General features: G+C 40.4%; 3 long non-coding RNA genes across 4 annotated transcripts in view; all 3 read right to left on the bottom strand.

The window, feature by feature from the left end:
• The window catches only part of LOC146063813 (uncharacterized), a 28148-nt gene extending 25663 nt beyond the window's left edge, over window positions 1-2485 (bottom strand). Inside the window, exon 1 of the long non-coding RNA XR_014471681.1 lies at window positions 2288-2485. This is a non-coding gene — a long non-coding RNA (uncharacterized LOC146063813). The remainder of the gene's footprint in view (window positions 1-2287) is intronic.
• Window positions 2486-3937: 1452 nt separating this feature from the next.
• On the bottom strand, window positions 3938-11569 carry LOC146063814 (uncharacterized). Its single transcript, XR_014471682.1, has 3 exons — window positions 11372-11569; window positions 4773-4965; window positions 3938-4274 (listed from the first exon to the last, which is right to left on the bottom strand). It is a non-coding gene; the product is annotated as an uncharacterized LOC146063814 (long non-coding RNA).
• A 1503-nt stretch (window positions 11570-13072) lies between these two features.
• The window catches only part of LOC146063812 (uncharacterized), a 32708-nt gene continuing 23534 nt past the window's right edge, over window positions 13073-22246 (bottom strand). For both annotated transcript variants that reach the window (XR_014471679.1, XR_014471680.1), the window contains exons 2-4: window positions 17745-17938; window positions 13984-14176; window positions 13073-13485 (exon numbers count right to left, since the gene is read on the bottom strand). This is a non-coding gene — a long non-coding RNA (uncharacterized LOC146063812). The remainder of the gene's footprint in view (window positions 13486-13983; window positions 14177-17744; window positions 17939-22246) is intronic.

Raw genomic sequence — 22246 nt, 5'->3', positions numbered from 1 at the left:
TGCCAGGAAAGCAATTTAAAGCATAGCATCACAAAGCATGATGCCATACAGTTCTTCTGGTTTTATGATCAAAATGTTCATAAAAACCTTTGGATTCGAAGGAAATACAAGCTGAATATAGGACGGAATACACCAGGAACAATAAAGCACAATGCCGCACCTTACGGCACAGAACGATGCTACGGTTTAAGGGACACTGAAAATAGTTTGTATGGTTGGGTGTTTTCTATTAGGAGATCAAGGAAAACGCAGCCGGATCGGGTACCAACATCAGTAAGCACATAACTGTCAATACCAAGTTGTACGGTGCCATACGCCAAAGCATCAGACAGTCTGCCGCCATACTAACGGAATTAGGGATGCTGATAATAGATTACACCCAAAAATACAAGCTGTTCGCATATTAGAGGAACGCAGATTCCAGGACTGAACTCGCCAGGAAGGCAGATTCCAGCATAGCATCACAAAGCATGATGCCATACTTGTGTGTTTATGACCAAAATAGTCATAGAAACCTTTATATATTGAGGAAAAACAAGCTGCACATAGGACTGAAACTGCCAGGAAGGCAACTTTCAGCATAGCATCACAAAGCATGATGCCCTACTTGTGAGTTAATGACCAAAATAGTCATGGAAACCTTTATATATTGAGGAAAAACAAGCTTCACATAGGACTGAAACTGCCAGGAAGGCAGCTTCCAGTATAGCATCACAAAGCATGATGCCATACTTGTGAGTTTATGACCAAAATAGTCATAGAAACCTTTATATATTGAGGAAAAACAAGCTGCACATAGGACAGAAACTGCCAGGAAGGCCGCTTACAGTATAGCATCACAAAGCATGATGCCATACAGTACTTCTGGTTTTATGATCAAAATGTTCAGAAAAACCTTTGGATTCTAAGAAAATACAAGCTGGACATAGGACACTGAAAATAGTTTGTATGGCTGGGTGTTCTCTATTAGGAGATCAAGGAAAACGCAGCCGGATCGGGTACCAACATCAGTAAGCACATAACTGTTAATACCAAGTTGTACGGTGCCATACACCAAAGCATCAGACAGTCTGCCGCCATACTAACGGAATTAGTGATGCTGATAATAGATTACACCCAAAAATACAAGCTATTCGCATATTAGAGGAAGGCAGATTCCAGCATAGCATCACAAAGCATGATGCCATACTTGTGAGTTTATGACCAAAATAGTCATGGAAACCTTTATATATTGAGGAAAAACAAGCTGCACATAGGACTGAAACTGCCAGGAAGGCAACTTCCAGTATAGCATCACAAAGCATGATGCCAAACTTGTGAGTTTATGACCAAAATAGTCATAGAAACCTTAATATATTAAGGAAAAACAAGCTTCACATAGGACTGAAACTGCCAGGAAGGCAGCTTCCAGTATAGCATCACAAAGCATGATGCCACATGGACTGAACATTTGGAAATTAACAAAATGCCATGATGCATGGCACAGCAGTATGCTCTACTGATGGATGAAAGGATTCTAAAAACTGGTTACACCCAACAATACAAACTATTACAACGAGAAGAAATGCTGTAGAAAAATAGAAGGCGTGGTGAAAAAAATCTGGCGGCCGTTTGGGCGGCACTCATGACATAAAGTGGCTTGTCATCTACATGGGTCAAAGGATGCTAAGAGCTGGCACCTGAAGCAGAACGCAGAAATGGAATCCAAAGCTAAGAACTCATAAATGGAATCTGCAGCTCAGCACTCAGTACTTGAAGCACTGAGAACCTTGACGAGCTACAAAAACTCATAAATGGAACCAACCTTGGAAACTCATAACTGGAACCAGCTGCAGAACTGGAATCTGGGGCCAAGAACGCAGCGCTGAGTAGTATAACTGAAGGCGCAAAACTGGAACCTGTAAACTGAGAACTCAGAAACTGACACCTGACAAAGTGCCCCCGGCCGGGTAGTACCTGGAACCAGCCACAGGCACTCCAGCCTGCATGATCAAGCATCAGAAATGGGGCGCTGGACCAGCCCCAGAGACTCAGAACTGTCCCCAGTCTGCAGAATTGGAATCTGAGGCAGAGCACAGTTCTGAGGTGTCAAGCTCAGAACTGGCCCACCCCCAGGAGACTCAGAACTGGCTCCAGATGCAGACCGCTCCATACTAACATGTGGTACTGTGCCAAACAGCATAGCACAAAATAAGCAAGGATGCCATTCTAACAATTTTAGGGACGAAGAACAGTTTGTATTGTTGAGTGTAATCGACTACAATATTTAATATATGTCTATAGTTACCTATGCATAGAGGTCAGATAATATCTTGCCCGGCAGCTTCAGAGAAAAGTCCACTGCACTGGATTCTGATGACCGATTTTAATGTCCACCACAGTAGAAGATCCGGACTTTAACTTCTTCTTTCGACTTTGCCAAAGGATGAAGAAAACCATTTTCTTTCAGGTATCCAAAGATCTCATTATTTAATATAGAAGCTGCCCTAGGGTAAAGTAGAAAAACTAGTAAACATAATACTTGCATGCAAAATTGGTGAAAACCCAAGACATGAGGTCAACATACCTTTGGATATTAAGCTAAACCAGCATGATGCTCTACTGACGGTTGTAGGGGGATGGGACAGGACGGGAAGCAGTGAAGGTTTTAGGGGGTACGGGACGCACCAAAGATTTTAGGGGGTACGGGAGGCAATGAAGGTTTTAGAGGGAAGGGACGCAATGAAGGTTTTAGATGGGCATTGAAATCTGGTTTAACCTACAAGTATAAACGAAGGATTTGAAATGAACGCAAGCTGTAAATAGAGATGGAATAGAAGGAAACGACCATACAGCAAAATACTATGTCGCACGGCACCACACGACACAGCATAATGCTCTCCTGATGGTTGTAGGGGGATGGGACGGGACACGCTGAAGGTTTTAGTTAATACGGGATGCACTGAAGGTTTTAGGGGGATGGGATGCACAGAAGATTTTAGGGGGTACGAGACGCAATGAAGGTTTTAGAGGGAAGGGACGCAGTGAAGGTTTTAGGGGGGGAGGGATGCCATGAAGGTTTTAGATGGGCATTGAAATCTGGTTTAACCTACAAATATAAACTAAGGATTTGAAATGAACGCAAACTGTAAATAGAGACTGAATAGAAGGAAAAAACCATACAGCAAAATGCCATGTCGCACGGCACCATACGGCACAACATAATGCTCTACTGATGGTTGTGGGGAGGCGGAAATCTGGTTTAACCCAGAATTTCAAAATATTACGGATTTAAATAAAGGTTAGATGAAAAAGGAGGTGGAACATTAGGAATGGAACCATACAGCACAACATAATGCTCTACTGATGGTTGTGGGGAGGAAGAAATCTGGTTTAACCCAGAATTTCAAAATATTAGGGTTTTAAATAAAGGATAGATGAAATTAAGGTGGAACGTTAGGAATGGAACCATACAGCAAAATGCAATGTCGCACGGCACCATGCAGCACAGCATAATGCTCTACTGATGGTTGTGGGGAGGGGGGAAATCTGGTTTAACCCAGAATTTCAAAATATTAGGGATTTAAATAAAGGTTAGATGAAAAGGAGGTGAAACGTTAGGAATGGAACCATACTCTGATGGTTGTGGGGAGGGGGAAATCTGGTTTAACCCAGAAATGGAAAATATTAGAGTTTTAAATAAAGGATAGATAAAAATGAGGTGGAACGTTAGGAATGGAACCATACAGCAAAATGTAATGTCGCACGGCACCATACGGCACAACATAATGCTCTACTGATGGTTGTGGGGAGGGAGAAAATCTGGTTTAACCCAGAATTTCAAAATTTTAGGGTTTTACATAAATGATAGATGAAATTAAGGTGGAACGTTAGGAATGGAACCATACAGCAAAATGCAATGTCGCACGGCACCATGCGGCACAGCATAATGCTCTACTGATGGTTGTGGGGAGGGGAGAAATCTGGTTTAACCCAGAATTTCAAAAAATTAGATTTTAAATGAAAGCAAACTAAAAAGGACCGAGTACGGAGGAAAAGGAAGTCTAGATAAGTAAAATGTAGAAAAGATATTTACCTGTGCATTGAAGTCAAACATCTCTTCCATCAGCTTCAGACTCAACAGTCTGCAGCAATGTACCCCGATGTCTGTTCGTAATTTTCACTAAAAAGCCATCTTTAGGGTTTGGAGACATTGCCATCCTCTTGTAACTTCGCCAATGGATAAAGCCATTTTCTTTCAGTGGCCCAAAAAATGTAGATATTCAATAGAGTAGCTGCCATAGTGAGAAGAGGAAAGAGTTTTAGATCGGTTAGAGCATGTACTAGTACTGAAAATGTCTATTGGCACACCACAATTTATAAATGACACCAGGAAAGCACCATACTGCAAAGGGAAAACAATACAACACACCACATACTTTTAGAAAGGAAAAAAATAGAAACAATTTGGATTTTAAAAAGGGAGGCAAGCAGTGAAATTAAGTCTAGAAAATAATCACAGCAAAATGCCATGGCGCACGGCATTAAGAAGCACAGCACGATTGCCTACTGATTGCCGAAGGGATGGTGAAAACTTGCTAACCCACGCACTTTAAACTATTCGTATATTGTTGAAAAGTATGTTGGATGTTGGAAGAACAACCTCATGAAGGCACAATGCCACACCATAGTTTTAGAGACATTACATTCTGAAATACATATAAGATTAGTAATGTAACCAAGCACGAAATCGGATAGATGATACGAAAGGAAGACTGTAATGCTATATTTACCTGTGCATTGAAATCCGTAAATTTCTTGTACAGCATCAGAAACATCTGCAGCACTGAATCCTTAAACACGCTTGTAAAGTCCACCACCATGACATCCATGATTTCCACAGTGATTGAAGACATTGGCTTTCTTGCTGCTTTGCTAATGGATGAAGCAAACCATTTTCTTTCAGGAACCCAAAAGAGTAGCTGCCTAAAATAAGAAGGGGTAACAATAATATTTAACGCTAAACAAAATAAAGTTAAAAGGTAAAATTGGAAAATGCCTTAAATGATGTCAACATACAGAACTGAATAAACAGTGATTCTAAACTTAACGGCCAAGATGGGGAAAATCTTTTCATAGTCTATTAAGGAAAAATCTAAAAAGGTAGGTAACAGCACAAAAAATCATGCTGCCATATTTTTGGATTGACTGAAATATTCATAGAAACCTTTGTATATTGAGGAAAAACAAGCTGCACATAGGACTGAAACTGCCAGTAAGGCAATTTACAGCATAGCATCGGAAAGCACGATGCCATACAGTTCTTCTGTTTTATGATCAAAATGTTCATAAAAACCTTTGGATTTGAAGGAATTACAAGCTGAACATAGGACGGAAAACACCAGGAACAATAAAGCACAATGCCGCACCTTACGGCACAGAACGATGCTACGGTTTAAGGGACACTGAAAATAGTTTGTATGGCTGGGTGTTTTCTATTAGGAGATCAAGGAAAACGCAGCTGGATCGGGTACCGACATCATCAGTAAGCACATAACTGTTAATACCAAGTTGTACGGTGCCATACGCCAAAGCATCAGACAGTCTGCCGCCATACTAATGGAATTAGGGATGCTGATAATAGATTACACCCAAAAATACAAGCTATTCGCATATTAGGTGAACGCAGATTCCAGGACTGAAAGCACCAGGAAAGCAATTTACAGCATAGCATTGGAAAGCATGATGCCATACTTGTGATTTTATGGCCAAAATAGTCATAGAAACCTTTGCATATTGAGGAAAAACAAGCTGCACATAGGACTGAAACTGCCACGAAGGCAGCATACCGCATAGCATCACAAAGCATGATGCCATACTTGCTTTTTTGACTGAAATATTCGTAGAAACCTTTGCATATTGAGGAAAAACAAGCTGCACATAGGACTGAAACTGCCAGGAGGGCAATTTTCAGCATAGCATCGGAAAGCATGATGCCATACTTGCTTTTTTGACTGAAATATTCGTAGAAACCTTTGCATATTGAGGAAAAACAAGCTGCACATAGGACTGAAACTGCCACGAAGGCAGCATACCGCATAGCATCACAAAGCATGATGCCATACTTGCTTTTTTGACTGAAATATTCGTAGAAACCTTTGCGTATTGAGGAAAAACAAGCTGCACATAGGACTGAAACTGCCAGGAGGGCAATTTTCAGCATAGCATCGGAAAGCATGATGCCATACTTGCTTTTTTGACTGAAATATTCGTAGAAACCTTTGCATATTGAGGAAAAACAAGCTGCACATAGGACTGAAACTGCCAGGAGGGCAATTTTCAGCATAGCATCACAAAGCATGATGCCATACTTGTGAGTTTATGACCAAAATAGTCATAGAAACCTTTATATATTAAGGAAAAACTAGCTGCACATAGGACTGAAACTGCTAGGAAGGCCGCTTACAGTATAGTATCACAAAGCATGATGCCATACAGTACTTCTGGTTTTATGATCAAAATGTTCATAAAAACCTTTGGATTCTAAGAAAATACAAGCTGGACATAGGACACTGAAAATAGTTTGTATGGCTGGGTGTTCTCTATTAGGAGATCAAGGAAAACGCAGCCGGATCGGGTACCAACATCAGTAAGCACATAACTGTTAATACCAAGTTGTACGGTGCCATACACCAAAGCATCAGACAGTCTGCCGCCATACTAATGGAATTAGGGATGTGGATAATAGATTACACCCAAAAATACAAGCTATTCGCATATTAGGTGAACGCAGATTCCAGGACTGAAAGCGCCAGGAAGGCAGCTTACAGAATAGCATCACAAAGCATGCCGCCATACTTGCGATTTTAGGACCAAAATATTCGTAGAAACCTTTGCATATTGAGGAAAAACAAGCTACACATAGGACTGAAACTGCCAGGAAAGCAATTTAAAGCATAGCATCACAAAGCATGATGCCATACAGTTCTTCTGGTTTTATGATCAAAATGTTCATAAAAACCTTTGGATTCGAAGGAAATACAAGCTGAATATAGGACGGAATACACCAGGAACAATAAAGCACAATGCCGCACCTTACGGCACAGAACGATGCTACGGTTTAAGGGACACTGAAAATAGTTTGTATGGTTGGGTGTTTTCTATTAGGAGATCAAGGAAAACGCAGCCGGATCGGGTACCAACATCAGTAAGCACATAACTGTCAATACCAAGTTGTACGGTGCCATACGCCAAAGCATCAGACAGTCTGCCGCCATACTAACGGAATTAGGGATGCTGATAATAGATTACACCCAAAAATACAAGCTGTTCGCATATTAGAGGAACGCAGATTCCAGGACTGAACTCGCCAGGAAGGCAGATTCCAGCATAGCATCACAAAGCATGATGCCATACTTGTGTGTTTATGACCAAAATAGTCGTAGAAACCTTTATATAGAGGAAAAACAAGCTGCACATAGGACTGAAACTGCCAGAAAGGCAACTTTCAGCATAGCATCACAAAGCATGATGCCCTACTTGTGAGTTTATGACCAAAATAGTCATGGAAACCTTTATATATTGAGGAAAAACAAGCTGCACATAGGACTGAAACTGCCAGGAAGGCAGCTTCCAGTATAGCATCACAAAGCATGATGCCATACTTGTGAGTTTATGACCAAAATAGTCATAGAAACCTTTATATATTGAGGAAAAACAAGCTGCACATAGGACAGAAACTGCCAGGAAGGCCGCTTACAGTATAGCATCACAAAGCATGATGCCATACAGTACTTCTGGTTTTATGATCAAAATGTTCAGAAAAACCTTTGGATTCTAAGAAAATACAAGCTGGACATAGGACACTGAAAATAGTTTGTATGGCTGGGTGTTCTCTATTAGGAGATCAAGGAAAACGCAGCCGGATCGGGTACCAACATCAGTAAGCACATAACTGTTAATACCAAGTTGTACGGTGCCATACACCAAAGCATCAGACAGTCTGCCGCCATACTAACGGAATTAGTGATGCTGATAATAGATTACACCCAAAAATACAAGCTATTCGCATATTAGAGGAACGCAGATTCCAGGACTGAAAGCACCAGGAAAGCAATTTACAGCATAGCATTGGAAAGCATGATGCCATACTTGTGATTTTATGGCCAAAATAGTCATAGAAACCTTTGCATATTGAGGAAAAACAAGCTGCACATAGGACTGAAACTGCCACGAAGGCAGCATACCGCATAGCATCACAAAGCATGATGCCATACTTGCTTTTTTGACTGAAATATTCGTAGAAACCTTTGCATATTGAGGAAAAACAAGCTGCACATAGGACTGAAACTGCCAGGAGGGCAATTTTCAGCATAGCATCGGAAAGCATGATGCCATACTTGCTTTTTTGACTGAAATATTCGTAGAAACCTTTGCATATTGAGGAAAAACAAGCTGCACATAGGACTGAAACTGCCACGAAGGCAGCATACCGCATAGCATCACAAAGCATGATGCCATACTTGCTTTTTTGACTGAAATATTCGTAGAAACCTTTGCATATTGAGGAAAAACAAGCTGCACATAGGACTGAAACTGCCAGGAGGGCAATTTTCAGCATAGCATCGGAAAGCATGATGCCATACTTGCTTTTTTGACTGAAATATTCGTAGAAACCTTTGCATATTGAGGAAAAACAAGCTGCACATAGGACTGAAACTGCCAGGAGGGCAATTTTTAGCATAGCATCACAAAGCATGATGCCATACTTGTGAGTTTATGACCAAAATAGTCATAGAAACCTTTATATATTAAGGAAAAACTAGCTGCACATAGGACTGAAACTGCTAGGAAGGCCGCTTACAGTATAGTATCACAAAGCATGATGCCATACAGTACTTCTGGTTTTATGATCAAAATGTTCATAAAAACCTTTGGATTCTAAGAAAATACAAGCTGGACATAGGACACTGAAAATAGTTTGTATGGCTGGGTGTTCTCTATTAGGAGATCAAGGAAAACGCAGCCGGATCGGGTACCAACATCAGTAAGCACATAACTGTTAATACCAAGTTGTACGGTGCCATACACCAAAGCATCAGACAGTCTGCCGCCATACTAATGGAATTAGGGATGTGGATAATAGATTACACCCAAAAAAAAAAGCTATTCGCATATTAGGTGAACGCAGATTCCAGGACTGAAAGCGCCAGGAAGGCAGCTTACAGAATAGCATCACAAAGCATGCCGCCATACTTGCGATTTTAGGACCAAAATATTCGTAGAAACCTTTGCATATTGAGGAAAAACAAGCTACACATAGGACTGAAACTGCCAGGAAAGCAATTTAAAGCATAGCATCACAAAGCATGATGCCATACAGTTCTTCTGGTTTTATGATCAAAATGTTCATAAAAACCTTTGGATTCGAAGGAAATACAAGCTGAATATAGGACGGAATACACCAGGAACAATAAAGCACAATGCCGCACCTTACGGCACAGAACGATGCTACGGTTTAAGGGACACTGAAAATAGTTTGTATGGTTGGGTGTTTTCTATTAGGAGATCAAGGAAAACGCAGCCGGATCGGGTACCAACATCAGTAAGCACATAACTGTCAATACCAAGTTGTACGGTGCCATACGCCAAAGCATCAGTCTGCCGCCATACTAACGGAATTAGGGATGCTGATAATAGATTACACCCAAAAATACAAGCTGTTCGCATATTAGAGGAACGCAGATTCCAGGACTGAACTCGCCAGGAAGGCAGATTCCAGCATAGCATCACAAAGCATGATGCCATACTTGTGTGTTTATGACCAAAATAGTCATAGAAACCTTTATATATTGAGGAAAAACAAGCTGCACATAGGACTGAAACTGCCAGGAAGGCCGCTTACAGTATAGCATCACAAAGCATGATGCCATACAGTACTTCTGGTTTTATGATCAAAATGTTCAGAAAAACCTTTGGATTCTAAGAAAATACAAGCTGGACATAGGACACTGAAAATAGTTTGTATGGCTGGGTGTTCTCTATTAGGAGATCAAGGAAAACGCAGCCGGATCGGGTACCAACATCAGTAAGCACATAACTGTTAATACCAAGTTGTACGGTGCCATACACCAAAGCATCAGACAGTCTGCCGCCATACTAACGGAATTAGGGATGCTGATAATAGATTACACCCAAAAATACAAGCTATTCGCATATGGGGAACGCAGATTCCAGGACTGAAACTGCCAGGAAGGCAGGTTCCAGTATAGAATCACAAAGCATGATGCCATACTTGTGAGTTTATGACCAAAATAGTCATGGAAACCTTTATATATTGAGGAAAAACAAGCTGCACATAGGACTGAAACTGCCAGGAAGGCAACTTCCAGTATAGCATCACAAAGCATGATGCCAAACTTGTGAGTTTATGACCAAAATAGTCATAGAAACCTTAATATATTAAGGAAAAACAAGCTTCACATAGGACTGAAACTGCCAGGAAGGCAGCTTCCAGTATAGCATCACAAAGCATGATGCCACATGGACTGAACATTTGGAAATTAACAAAATGCCATGATGCATGGCACAGCAGTATGCTCTACTGATGGATGAAAGGATTCTAAAAACTGGTTACACCCAACAATACAAACTATTACAACGAGAAGAAATGCTGTAGAAAAATAGAAGGCGTGGTGAAAAAAATCTGGCGGCCGGTTGGGCGGCACTCATGACATAAAGTGGCTTGTCATCTACATGGGTCAAAGGATGCTAAGAGCTGGCACCTGAAGCAGAACGCAGAAATGGAATCCAAAGCTAAGAACTCATAAATGGAATCTGCAGCTCAGCACTCAGTACTTGAAGCACTGAGAACCTTGACGAGCTACAAAAACTCATAAATGGAACCAACCTTGGAAACTCATAACTGGAACCAGCTGCAGAACTGGAATCTGGGGCCAAGAACGCAGCGCTGAGTAGTATAACTGAAGGCGCAAAACTGGAACCTGTAAACTGAGAACTCAGAAACTGACACCTGACAAAGTGCCCCCGGCCGGGTAGTACCTGGAACCAGCCACAGGCACTCCAGCCTGCATGATCAAGCATCAGAAATGGGGCGCTGGACCAGCCCCAGAGACTCAGAACTGTCCCCAGTCTGCAGAATTGGAATCTGAGGCAGAGCACAGTTCCGAGGTGTCAAGCTCAGAACTGGCCCACCCCCAGGAGACTCAGAACTGGCTCCAGATGCAGACCGCTCCATACTAACATGTGGTACTGTGCCAAACAGCATAGCACAAAATAAGCAAGGATGCCATACTAACAATTTTAGGGACGAAGAACAGTTTGTATTGTTGAGTGTAATCGACTACAATATTTAATATATGTCTATAGTTACCTATGCATAGAGGTCAGATAATATCTTGCCCGGCAGCTTCAGAGAAAAGTCCACTGCACTGGATTCTGATGACCGATTTTAATGTCCACCACAGTAGAAGATCCGGACTTTAACTTCTTCTTTCGACTTTGCCAAAGGATGAAGAAAACCATTTTCTTTCAGGTATCCAAAGATCTCATTATTTAATATAGAAGCTGCCCTAGGGTAAAGTAGAAAAACTAGTAAACATAATACTTGCATGCAAAATTGGTGAAAACCCAAGACATGAGGTCAACATACCTTTGGATATTAAGCTAAACCAGCATGATGCTCTACTGACGGTTGTAGGGGGATGGGACAGGACAGGAAGCAGTGAAGGTTTTAGGGGGTACGGGACGCACCAAAGATTTTAGGGGGTACGGGAGGCAATGAAGGTTTTAGAGGGAAGGGACGCAATGAAGGTTTTAGATGGGCATTGAAATCTGGTTTAACCTACAAGTATAAACGAAGGATTTGAAATGAACGCAAGCTGTAAATAGAGATGGAATAGAAGGAAACGACCATACAGCAAAATACTATGTCGCACGGCACCACACGACACAGCATAATGCTCTCCTGATGGTTGTAGGGGGATGGGACGGGACACGCTGAAGGTTTTAGTTAATACGGGATGCACTGAAGGTTTTAGGGGGATGGGATGCACAGAAGATTTTAGGGGGTACGAGACGCAATGAAGGTTTTAGAGGGAAGGGACGCAGTGAAGGTTTTAGGGGGGGAGGGATGCCATGAAGGTTTTAGATGGGCATTGAAATCTGGTTTAACCTACAAATATAAACTAAGGATTTGAAATGAACGCAAACTGTAAATAGAGACTGAATAGAAGGAAAAAACCATACAGCAAAATGCCATGTCGCACGGCACCATACGGCACAACATAATGCTCTACTGATGGTTGTGGGGAGGCGGAAATCTGGTTTAACCCAGAATTTCAAAATATTACGGATTTAAATAAAGGTTAGATGAAAAAGGAGGTGGAACATTAGGAATGGAACCATACAGCACAACATAATGCTCTACTGATGGTTGTGGGGAGGAAGAAATCTGGTTTAACCCAGAATTTCAAAATATTAGGGTTTTAAATAAAGGATAGATGAAATTAAGGTGGAACGTTAGGAATGGAACCATACAGCAAAATGCAATGTCGCACGGCACCATGCAGCACAGCATAATGCTCTACTGATGGTTGTGGGGAGGGGGGAAATCTGGTTTAACCCAGAATTTCAAAATATTAGGGATTTAAATAAAGGTTAGATGAAAAGGAGGTGAAACGTTAGGAATGGAACCATACTCTGATGGTTGTGGGGAGGGGGAAATCTGGTTTAACCCAGAAATGGAAAATATTAGAGTTTTAAATAAAGGATAGATAAAAATGAGGTGGAACGTTAGGAATGGAACCATACAGCAAAATGTAATGTCGCACGGCACCATACGGCACAACATAATGCTCTACTGATGGTTGTGGGGAGGGAGAAAATCTGGTTTAACCCAGAATTTCAAAATATTAGGGTTTTACATAAATGATAGATGAAATTAAGGTGGAACGTTAGGAATGGAACCATACAGCAAAATGCAATGTCGCATGGTTGTGGGGAGGGAGAAAATCTGGTTTAACCCAGAATTTCAAAATATTAGGGTTTTACATAAATGATAGATGAAATTAAGGTGGAACGTTAGGAATGGAACCATACAGCAAAATGCAATGTCGCACGGCACCATGCGGCACAGCATAATGCTCTACTGATGGTTGTGGGGAGGGGAGAAATCTGGTTTAACCCAGAATTTCAAAAAATTAGATTTTAAATGAAAGCAAACTAAAAAGGACCGAGTACGGAGGAAAAGGAAGTCTAGATAAGTAAAATGTAGAAAAGATATTTACCTGTGCATTGAAGTCAAACATCTCTTCCATCAGCTTCAGACTCAACAGTCTGCAGCAATGTACCCCGATGTCTGTTCGTAATTTTCACTAAAAAGCCATCTTTAGGGTTTGGAGACATTGCCATCCTCTTGTAACTTCGCCAATGGATAAAGCCATTTTCTTTCAGTGGCCCAAAAAATGTAGATATTCAATAGAGTAGCTGCCATAGTGAGAAGAGGAAAGAGTTTTAGATCGGTTAGAGCATGTACTAGTACTGAAAATGTCTATTGGCACACCACAATTTATAAATGACACCAGGAAAGCACCATACTGCAAAGGGAAAACAATACAACACACCACATACTTTTAGAAAGGAAAAAAATAGAAACAATTTGGATTTTAAAAAGGGAGGCAAGCAGTGAAATTAAGTCTAGAAAATAATCACAGCAAAATGCCATGGCGCACGGCATTAAGAAGCACAGCACGATTGCCTACTGATTGCCGAAGGGATGGTGAAAACTTGCTAACCCACGCACTTTAAACTATTCGTATATTGTTGAAAAGTATGTTGGATGTTGGAAGAACAACCTCATGAAGGCACAATGCCACACCATAGTTTTAGAGACATTACATTCTGAAATACATATAAGATTAGTAATGTAACCAAGCACGAAATCGGATAGATGATACGAAAGGAAGACTGTAATGCTATATTTACCTGTGCATTGAAATCCGTAAATTTCTTGTACAGCATCAGAAACATCTGCAGCACTGAATCCTTAAACACGCTTGTAAAGTCCACCACCATGACATCCATGATTTCCACAGTGATTGAAGACATTGGCTTTCTTGCAGCTTTGCTAATGGATGAAGCAAACCATTTTCTTTCAGGAACCCAAAAGAGTAGCTGCCTAAAATAAGAAGGGGTAACAATAATATTTAACGCTAAACAAAATAAAGTTAAAAGGTAAAATTGGAAAATGCCTTAAATGATGTCAACATACAGAACTGAATAAACAGTGATTCTAAACTTAACGGCCAAGATGGGGAAAATCTTTTCATAGTCTATTAAGGAAAAATCTAAAAAGGTAGGTCACAGCACAAAAAATCATGCTGCCATATTTTTGGATTGACTGAAATATTCATAGAAACCTTTGTATATTGAGGAAAAACAAGCTGCACATAGGACTGAAACTGCCAGTAAGGCAATTTACAGCATAGCATCGGAAAGCACGATGCCATACAGTTCTTCTGTTTTATGATCAAAATGTTCATAAAAACCTTTGGATTTGAAGGAATTACAAGCTGAACATAGGACGGAAAACACCAGGAACAATAAAGCACAATGCCGCACCTTACGGCACAGAACGATGCTACGGTTTAAGGGACACTGAAAATAGTTTGTATGGCTGGGTGTTTTCTATTAGGAGATCAAGGAAAACGCAGCTGGATCGGGTACCGACATCATCAGTAAGCACATAACTGTTAATACCAAGTTGTACGGTGCCATACGCCAAAGCATCAGACAGTCTGCCGCCATACTAATGGAATTAGGGATGCTGATAATAGATTACACCCAAAAATACAAGCTATTCGCATATTAGGTGAACGCAGATTCCAGGACTGAAAGCACCAGGAAAGCAATTTACAGCATAGCATTGGAAAGCATGATGCCATACTTGTGATTTTATGGCCAAAATAGTCATAGAAACCTTTGCATATTGAGGAAAAACAAGCTGCACATAGGACTGAAACTGCCACGAAGGCAGCATACCGCATAGCATCACAAAGCATGATGCCATACTTGCTTTTTTGACTGAAATATTCGTAGAAACCTTTGCATATTGAGGAAAAACAAGCTGCACATAGGACTGAAACTGCCAGGAGGGCAATTTTCAGCATAGCATCGGAAAGCATGATGCCATACTTGCTTTTTTGACTGAAATATTCGTAGAAACCTTTGCATATTGAGGAAAAACAAGCTGCACATAGGACTGAAACTGCCACGAAGGCAGCATACCGCATAGCATCACAAAGCATGATGCCATACTTGCTTTTTTGACTGAAATATTCGTAGAAACCTTTGCATATTGAGGAAAAACAAGCTGCATATAGGACTGAAACTGCCAGGAGGGCAATTTTCCGCATAGCATCACAAAGCATGATGCCATACTTGCTTTTTTGACTGAAATATTCGTAGAAACCTTTGCATATTGAGGAAAAACAAGCTGCACATAGGACTGAAACTGCTAGGAAGGCCGCTTACAGTATAGTATCACAAAGCATGATGCCATACAGTACTTCTGGTTTTATGATCAAAATGTTCATAAAAACCTTTGGATTCTAAGAAAATACAAGCTGGACATAGGACACTGAAAATAGTTTGTATGGCTGGGTGTTCTCTATTAGGAGATCAAGGAAAACGCAGCCGGATCGGGTACCAACATCAGTAAGCACATAACTGTTAATACCAAGTTGTACGGTGCCATACACCAAAGCATCAGACAGTCTGCCGCCATACTAATGGAATTAGGGATGTGGATAATAGATTACACCCAAAAATACAAGCTATTCGCATATTAGGTGAACGCAGATTCCAGGACTGAAAGCGCCAGGAAGGCAGCTTACAGAATAGCATCACAAAGCATGCCGCCATACTTGCGATTTTAGGACCAAAATATTCGTAGAAACCTTTGCATATTGAGGAAAAACAAGCTACACATAGGACTGAAACTGCCAGGAAGGCAGCTTCCAGTATAGCATCACAAAGCATGATGCCATACTTGCTTTATTGATTGAAATATTCGTAGAAACCTTTGCATATTGAGGAAAAACAAGCTGCACATAGGACTGAAACTGCCAGGAAAGCAATTTAAAGCATAGCATCACAAAGCATGATGCCATACAGTTCTTCTGGTTTTATGATCAAAATGTTCATAAAAACCTTTGGATTCGAAGGAAATACAAGCTGAATATAGGACGGAATACACCAGGAACAATAAAGCACAATGCCGCACCTTACGGCACAGAGCAATGCTACGGTTTAAGGGACACTGAAAATAGTTTGTATGGTTGGGTGTTTTCTATTAGGAGATCAAGGAAAACGCAGCCGGATCAGGTACCAACATCAGTAAGCACATAACTGTTAATACCAAGTTGTACGGTGCCATACACCAAAGCATCAGACAGTCTGCCGCCATACTAACGGAATTAGGGATGCTGATAATAGATTACACCCAAAATACAAGCTGTTCGCATATTAGAGGAACGCAGATTCCAGGACTGAAATCGCCAGGAAGGCAGATTCCAGCATAGCATCACAAAGCATGATGCCATACTTGTGAGTTTATGACCAAAATAGTCATAGAAACCTTTATATATTGAGGAAAAACAAGCTGCACATAGGACTGAAACTGCCAGGAAGGCAACTTTCAGCATAGCGTCACAAAGCATGATGCCATACTTGTGAGTTTATGACCAAAATAGTCATAGAAACCTTTATATATTGAGGAAAAACAAGCTGCTCGCATATTAGAGGAATGCAGATTCCAGGACTGAAATCGCCAGGAAGGCAGATTCCAGCATAGCATCACAAAGCATGATGCCATACTTGTGTGTTTATGACCAAAATAGTCATAGAAACCTTTATATATTGAGGAAAAACAAGCTGCACATAGGACTGAAACTGCCAGGAAGGCAGCTTCCAGTATAGCATCACAAAGCATGATGCCATACTAGTGAGTTTATGACCAAAATAGTCATAGAAACCTTTATATATTGAGGAAAAACAAGCTGCACATAGGACAGAAACTGCCAGGAAGGCCGCTTACAGTATAGCATCACAAAGCATGATGCCATACAGTACTTCTGGTTTTATGATCAAAATGTTCATAAAAGCCTTTGGATTCTAAGAAAATACAAGCTGGACATAGGACACTGAAAATAGTTTGTATGGCTGGGTGTTCTATTAGATCAAGGAAAACGCAGCCGGATCGGGTACCAACATCATCAGTAAGCACATAACTGTTAATACCAAGTTGTACGGTGCCATACACCAAAGCATCAGACAGTCTGCCGCCATACTAACGGAATTAGTGATGCTGATAATAGATTACACCCAAAAATACAAGCTATTCGCATATTAGAGGAACGCAGATTCCAGGACTGAAATCGCCAGGAAGGCAGATTCCAGCATAGCATCACAAAGCATGATGCCATAGTTGTGAGTTTATGACCAAAATAGTCATAGAAACCTTTATATATTGAGGAAAAACAAGCTGCTCGCATATTAGAGGAACGCAGATTCCAGGACTGAAATTTCCAGGAAGGCAGATTCCAGCATAGCATCACAAAGCATGATTCCATACTTGTGAGTTTATGACCAAAATAGTCATAGAAACCTTTATATATTGAGGAAAAACAAGCTGGACATCCAACATGAAAATCTAGTTATGTGAAATTTATACAGGATATATTTACCTGTGCATTGAAATCCATTAACGTTCTGTCCAATAGTCTACAGCACTGTATCCTGATGCCTGCTTGCAGTGTCCACCACCAAGCCATCCATAGTATTCCCTGTGTGAAGACATTGGATCCTTCTTGTAAATTTTCCAATGGATGAAGGCAACAGTTTTTCTTCAGGTACCCATAAATCCAATAGATTAGCTGCCCTAGTAAGACGAGGGGAAAGTCAATTAAGTAAAGTTTGTAATCAAAATAAAAATGACCAATTTTAAATGCACAACACCCTACACCGCATTATGCAATAACCCATAAAGAACTTCATCTACTTAAAACCTGGTCCTTTTTATTTATTTTTTTATAAACTTTTTTTTAACCATGATGGAGAATGATAGATCCATTTCTGTCTATCCATCTTCACCCCTCTATAAATATCCATCTAAAATGCGTAATTGTAAACCAAATGATCACACAAAAAAGTTACTTTTCTTCCCAGCAGACTCAGATTTACAAGAAATTTGGTAGAATGATAGATGCCAAAGTTACTTTCATACTTAAATTGTGATATACAGTGTTCATACTACAGGGTTGCCAACATGACAACATTTTTTACATGTATGCTTTTTTAAAAAGATTTATTTGGACAGTAGTAAAATACAAAGAATCGGGTCACGTACCACAAGCGGCGGCTCAGATTTGCCGCAAGTAGATAGCATAGGAATGTTCAGCACCTAACAACTTTCAGAGCGTTTACACTCACTCTGCTCCACGATCAGGCTGACGCCCCCGCCCCCCCCCCCCCCCCACGTCATTTCACAAAATGTCAAGCAGGGAACCCTCTTGGGATGAAATTCACGGGTTTAGAACATGTTACACTTGATATTAGAGGTGGGAACAGAAAATGTATTAAGTAGTGTTCATTCTAGCACCGCCAACTTTGAAATCCCATGCAGTTCCTCTTCCCTGCTTAGGGTGTCGCTGTCTGCTGTGGTATTTCTAGCACAGGTCTGGTTTGCATATCAGACCACACTGTTCTAGAAGCACTACAGCAGACAGTGACACCCGAGACAGGGAAGAGGAACTGCATGGGTTTTCAAAGATGGGAGGTGCTAGAAACAACACTAATAAGGAAAAAGTAATTATGGATTTATATGCTAGATACCCTATGTCCGACCGGATTGAACGAGGGGACGGAAATTACCCCATTCTTGAAATAATCAAATGGACCTTCTCTTTTTTGCCTTTTCATGTTATCTTTTTTCTGTGTTTTTATAGAAACCTTGTTTAAAATCTAGTTCAAAGAATTATAATGGGAGTTTATCTTCCGTCATTTTTATGCTTTGTTACATTATATATTTTTAAGTCAATTATTGACTCGCTGGTATATGTTTTTATTTTATTCGGAATATATTATATATTCCTTTTTTAAACAATATTTTTTGATGTTTGTTGATATTTATGATATCCTAAATTTCATAGAAATAAATGTGTAATTGTGGGTTGCCAGGGGTGACCACAGTGGCCGCACAGACAGTAATGTTATTTTGAAATCAAGCACAGGGTGGATAATGAGCATTTCAATACGATGCACCTGTATGAGTTGTATTTGAGGGGAGCTCGTCTGATGCTAGGCCAGATCTCTGACTAAGTCCTCCGTGACAAAACACGTAGGGGCGTGGCCTAGCGTCAGAGAGGAGGTGAGTGTAACCACTCTGAAAGTTGTTAGGTGCTGAGCACCATTCCTATGCTATCTACATGCGGCAAATCTGTGCACCCCGCAGCTTGAGGTATGTTCTTTGTATTGTACCACTGTCTAAATAAATGTTTTTTTTAAAATTGGTAACGTGCACTATTCGAGCGCCCACATGGTCTTTCTAGATTTCGAATACCTGCTTGGATTCAGGAGAACCCTTGGGTTCAAAAAGGTGGAGCTGCCAGCTTGTCATAAAGCGAAGTGCCTTATTTGATTCCGCCAGTAAAACTGGGACTATATAACACCAGAACTGGTACTCTTTAACCAAACAAATACTCATTACCAATCATGCACTAAGCTTCAAAAGTGACAAAGTGGAGAGTGATAAACAGTCAGCGAATCAGCTCCTACCTGCCATGTCACAGGCTGTGTTTGAAAAATGTCAAATTAGGAGCGGATTGGTTGGTTGTTTATCACTCCATTTTATCACTTTTGAAGCTTAGTGCATCTGGCCCATTGTCTCCAAAAAACTGCCATTTGTTGGCAGCGAGTGAAACTATCACTCTCTCTCAGAGGCAGCTAGCTTTTGAAACTTGATTCAAGCGGGCTTACATGTATCTATGTATGATACACTAATCATCAGCATTCACCTTTCTTAGTTTTAGGGTGACCACATTGTTTAAATATAAACTGCAGGGGCTCTGCGCTCACTAATTAACTAATAACCAGTGGAGATTTAGTTCATGTATTGATCAATGCATTTAAGCCTGCAGCTCCCTCCATGGGACCCCTCTTCTCTGCAGGCCCTACACCATGGGTCTTCAAACTGCGGCCCTCCAGATGTTGTGAAACTACATGTCCAAGCATGCCCTGACAGTTTTGGCATGCTCTTATAGGAAAAAATGTGGCAATGCATGTTGGAACATGTAGTTTCACAACATCTGGAGGGCCACAGTTTGAAGACCCATGCCCTACACTATTGTGCAAAATAATCACCATCATTTACATAACAAATAATTACCATAGCCAACAGTACTGGTTTTGCCTATCACTTTTGAACATAATTTGTTTGGTGGATGACCCCCAACTCAAGGCACACTTACAAACATACCAGGGAACAAAGTTTGGGAACCACCACTGTAAAGAAAAAACTAATATTTTGCACAAAGCAACCTTTTACATATGGGACGGTTAGATATGCAAAACCAAGAATAGCATGTAACCTGCTCAAATACTGTGTGTGTGTGTGTGTATATATATATACAGGTTGAGTATCCCTTATCCAAAATGCTCGGGACCAGGAGAATTTTGGATAACGGATTATTCCGTATTTCGGAATATTTTAATATTTCAATGATGTATTTTGAAGTATCTTGCATTTATGCTGTATAAACACATAATATACACACAAATATATTTTATTACCACATAAAATACACACAAATATATTTTAATTGTTCAAAAAACAAGGTTTCAAAACGTGAAACAAAATTTGTGTACTATCTCAGATATTGAATTTGAATGCCAAGCAATCATTTTCTTGTACATATATAGTGCCAGTTACATATCATGTCCTCAGTAGTGCTGTTACAAATGTCCCCAGTGAGTTTTTAGCAAAAAAAATTTTTTTTTTTCACTTTCTGGAATGTCCGTATTTCGGAATAATTCGGATAACAGATATACGGATACGGGATACTCGACCTGTATATATATATATATATATATGTGTATATATATATATATATATATATATATATATATATATTTTTTTTTTTACTAATTAGTTATAACATGTCATATTTAGGGAAATTTACTAAGATGGGCGTTCTAATTCACATGGGATGTTTCTATGGGCAATCACTTAATCTACTTTTTTAGCACCTTCTAGAACAGTGGTAGCCAACCCTAGCCCTCGAGAGCTACCAACAGTTCACAAATTCCAGACAACCTAGCTGCTGCACTCATTAATCACCGACACATTTTAAAAGATCCACAGATGGAGCTAATTAGCTCACTTGTGATTATGTGAGACCTGCAAAACATGCACTGTTGGTAGCTCTCGAGGACTAGGGTTGGCTACCCCAGCAATAGATAGTATCTGATTGCTTGCCTATAGTCCATGTGAAATATAACTTGCATATCAAGGGGTATACACAGAGAACTTTTAACAGGAGATTTTGACTAGTCAAAATCTCCTAGAAGGTTAGCCAAAATCTCCCTTTTTTTTTCTCCTGCTTAGTCAATATTGTCTAGCAGAAATTGCTTAGCATAGATAGACTGTGCAGGCAAAGCAATTTTGACTAGATCATAGACTATCATTGCTTAGTCAAAATCTCCAGTGCATCTAGCCAAAATCTCTCCCAAAATTGCTTAGTCAAAATTGTCCATTTGTCAAAATCTCAGCATGTGTACACCCTTTAGTAAATTGCCCCCATTAGGTAAACCAAATAAGTAGTACTAGAGATGTATTGAGGGGTATTCAATGCTCTGATAGCGAGACATGGCAATAACTCAGTCATATATTCAACTCACTTCCCTTCACTCGCCGTTTCCATCTAACCTCATGGAACAGGCTTAAACGATGGGGCAAGGTACAAAATGCGACAAACAGCAATGCTGGCTGCAGATGCAGCTATTCTAAGGTGTTCCTTACCATCCTCTCATGGCAAGGATTTGGCCCTTACATTGAATACGGTGATGGGGTTTGACAAGGATGGCTTGTTTTTGGCCAGGAAAGCCATCCTTGCCATAGAAACCCCCTCACTGTATGAATGACATTGAACTACACAATTGTTTAAATAGGGTGTGAATCATCTCACAATAT

The sequence above is a fragment of the Crinia signifera genome, chromosome 3 (genome assembly GCF_055691185.1).
Source record: "Crinia signifera chromosome 3, ASM5569118v1, whole genome shotgun sequence".
NCBI classification, from domain to species: Eukaryota; Metazoa; Chordata; class Amphibia; order Anura; family Myobatrachidae; genus Crinia; species Crinia signifera.
Note: the sequence above shows the minus strand (reverse complement) of the source record. Positions and strands in the feature narration are given on the sequence as shown.